We start from the raw sequence: 4,020 nt of genomic DNA, 5'->3' as shown, positions 1-4,020 counted from the left end.
GAGAAAGAAAGAGGGGAAAATTAATCCCTGAACTCCACCCCAACCATGGAAAGCGTTGGAGAAATCTAAATTTCCTCTAAAGGGAAAGTAGGATGATGTAGCTTCTGCTTTTGGTTTGGTGTAAGCAATGAGTCTAATCTATTTACTCTCGACCTAAAAGGAAGAGTGGCTATGTTTGCTTAATTAATATTTAGACATCTTCAAATCGGAAAAATCTATTCAAAGATCAATAGACCAGGGAGGAATTGTAGAGATAATCTAGTCTAGTCCCCACAAATAACTATATTTCACAAATAACTATAAACATTGAGATTTTTGCATCCAGAAAGATGGAGTAGAAGTACTTTTCCATATTCCTTCTGAAACACTACAACTAAAAACCCTTCACACTATGTATAAAACAAACACAAAGACTCTAAAAGATGAAAAGAAAGCAGATTTGCTAAAGAACTTGGCGCCCAAGGAATGACACATTGAAGAGTTCCATGGGGTTCTTTTTTATCTAATATACATAAAACTTGGAGATGAAGAAGCAGGCAACTACAGTGTATCGAAGTACCAGGAAAAGGACAGCCTAGCAAGACAGAAAACTGTTAGACAATAACCTTTCTACTCTAGTTAAAAACCACAGAAACACAAAATCAGAAAGGAAAGAAGGAATATTACTACTGAGTTTACAGAAATAAAATGGAGTAAAAAAGTACTATGAAAAATTTTATACCAATAAATCAACTAACTAGATGAAATAAATGAAGTCCCAGAAACATACAACATTTCAACATTGAATCATGAAGAAACAGGAAATCTGAATAGACCTACCTATTAATTTGCTAGGGTTGCCATAACAAAATACCATAGACTGGGTGGCTTAAACGACAGAAACTTTTTCAAGTCCAAGACCCAGGTGTTAGCAGGTTTTGTTCTTTTCTGGGGTATCTCTCCTGGATCGCAGATGGCTACCTTCTTACTGTGTCCACACATGGTCTTTTCTTTATGGATGCACATATGTGGTGTCTCTGTATATGTCCTGATCTCTTCTTAAAAAGACAACAGTTCTATTGGACTAGAGCTCACCCTAAACCCCCCTTTTAACTTAATTACTAGTTTAAAGGCCCTATGTCCAAATTAAGTAACATTCTCAGGTGTTGGGAGTTGGGGTCTCAACATATGACTTTTGGAGGGACACAATTCACCCCATGACTGTCTATAACTAATAAAGAGATTGAATCAGTAATCAAAACTTCCCATGAAGAAAAGAAAAGCCCTAGGCCAGATGGTTTCACTGATGAATTCTATCAAATATATAAAGTTAACACCAATATCTTTGGATTCTTCCAAAAACTGAAGAGAAGGGAAGACTTCAAAATTCATTCTATCTGGTTAGCCTTACCCTGATACCAAACCAGACAAAGACACAAGAAAATAAAACTAAAGGCCAGTATCCCTGATGAATATTTATTTTAAAAATCTGCAACAAAATACCAGCAAACAAAATTCAATAGTACATTAAAAGGATTAAATACCATGACCAAGGTGGATTATTTCTAGAATGCAAGGATGGGTCACATATAAATATCAATCAAAGTAACACAATACATTAACAGAATTGTGGAGTTGGGAGGGATCACAATTAAGGCAGAAAAAGCATTTGACAAAATTCAATACCTTCTCATGGTTAAAAAATAAAATAAAATTTCAACAAACTAAGAATAGAAGGAAATCACCTCGACATAAACCCATATATAAAAATAAATCCATAGCTAACATCACACTTAACGGTGAAAAACTAAAAGCTTTTCCTCTAACACCAGGAACAAGACAAGGATACCCACTTTTACCACTTCTGTTCAACATAATATTGGAAATTCTAATCTGTTTTATTCATAGCAATTATGCTAAAAAAAGAAATAAAAGGCATTCAAGTTAAGAAGAAGTAAAATTAGTTCTGTTTAAAGATAATGTATGTAGAAAACCCTAAATATTTACAAATAAAAACAACCTTAGAATTCAGTAATAAATTCAGTAAAGTCACCAGATACAAATCATCATGCAAAATTAGTTGCATGTATTTACACTAACAATGAACAATCTAAAAAGGAAATTTTAAAAAAATCTTATTTATAATAATATAAAAAATAATAAGAATGAAGTTAAGCACTTGTACTATATGTAAAAATAAATTCAAAGTGGATTAAAGACAAAATGTAAGAGTTAAAACTATAAAACTCCTAGAATAAAACAAGGGGGCAGATTTATAACATTGGATTTTGCAATGACTTATTGGATATGATCCCAAAAGAAAAACAAAAGAAAAAATAGATAAGTTGAACTTCATCAAAATTAAAAACCTTTGTGCATCAAAGGTCACTATTAACAGAATGAAAAGGCAATCCACAAAATAAGAGAAAATGTTTGCAAAATAATGTATCTGGTAAGGGGTTGATATCTGGAATATATAAAGAACTCTTACAACTCAACAAAAAGCAAGCAACTCAATTTTAAAATGGACAAAGGAGTTGAATAGACACTTCTCCAAAGAAGACATACAAATGACTGATGAGCCCATGGAAAGATATTCAACATTATTAGACATTATAGAAATGCAAATTATAACTACCATGAGCTATCACTACACATCTATCAAGATGGTTAAAATTAAAAATAGTGAGAACACTGAACTCTGGTGGAGCTGCAGAAAAACTGGATCACTTATACATATTTGGTGGGAATGTTGTAGCCACTCTGGAAAAGAGTTTGCCAATTTCTTGAAAAAACTTAATATGCGAAACAACATTTAGCAATTGCTACCTTTACAGTAGACAGTCATGACACTCACAGTGATGATTTTGTGCTCAATAGTTCAGAGGTCCCCAGGCAGACCACATACTGTAACAAAAGGTGTGGGGTCTCTCCTTTGCACAGATTGGATTCATCACAAATTTACCAAGTCAAGAATTCCTAATAAAGTGTTTCGGCCTTCACCTGCATATCATGAAAAATATGGTGGGGATCCACAGTATCCTCATAATTTGTACATTGTTACCAGAATAAAAAGTACAAAAAAAATGTCCATACTGGGGAAAAGATATAATAAAGATGCTTGGATTAGAAAAAGCGCATACTCCTTAAATTCATAGAACATCCCTTCAGTGAATGCAAAACTGAAAGTGATTAAACATTTGATAAGAATCAAGTCCCTGAGGCTGCACCAAGGACTTCCAGCAGAGGAGGACATAGCCCATATGAGCCTCAAGAGCTCTGGGAAGTTAGCAGTGCTATAACATCTAAGCACTGTGGACCAGGATGCAATTAAGTCCTAATGCCAGAGCAGTTTCAGATTAAAAAGTGCAAATCATTTTATTTAATGAGAAAATGTTCTCATTAAAATATATTTTAAATGCCAGTTATTTCCACTGACCAAACGAAAAAAAAAAAAACCTTAATATGCAACTACCATATAACCCAGCAATTGCCCTTCTGAGCACTATTGCAGAGAAATGAAAACTTATTTCCATACAAAAATCTATATCAAATTTAATTTTTAAGTATTTGACTTCTCAAGGGTTACACGGAAGTGTAAAAGGAGATGCAGGACCAGATCTCTGTCCAGTCCTCTGTCTTGACAATACATCTCTGTCTATTATATCTGAAATGGTGCTTAAGCTTTGTTTTCATCTCATGGATAGTGGCTGCTTGAAATTCTGTGGTGAGAAGGATTCTAAGGCCTTGGAATTCCAAAGTCAGCAAGAAGTTTTCACAATTAATTAGAGTTATCTGCCATGAATAAAACAGCAAGAATGGCAATATATAAGCTTAATATTTTCCATTCCTAAATTGAATTATGCTGCCTCACCAAACATAAAATACTAAAAACGAGAGATATTAGCAATTGCCAAGTATCTAACCTTTTTATTTTACTGATGAAATAAAGCCTGAAACCTTATGAAACCTCTGTCTGAAGCCTCGCTGTAACCTCCCGGAGTCACCACATATCAATGGTTAATGAATATATAAAGATTT

At 33.7% G+C, this 4,020-nt stretch overlaps 1 pseudogene; it reads left to right on the top strand.

The window, feature by feature from the left end:
• Positions 1-2,616: 2,616 nt before the first annotated feature.
• Positions 2,617-3,391, top strand: LOC102881729 (annotated as a pseudogene).
• The last annotated feature ends 629 nt before the right edge of the window (positions 3,392-4,020 follow it).

Source organism: Pteropus alecto, unplaced genomic scaffold (genome assembly GCF_000325575.1).
Source record: "Pteropus alecto unplaced genomic scaffold, ASM32557v1 scaffold24, whole genome shotgun sequence".
NCBI classification, from domain to species: domain Eukaryota; kingdom Metazoa; phylum Chordata; class Mammalia; order Chiroptera; family Pteropodidae; genus Pteropus; species Pteropus alecto.
This window is presented reverse-complemented; position numbering and strand designations above follow the sequence as displayed.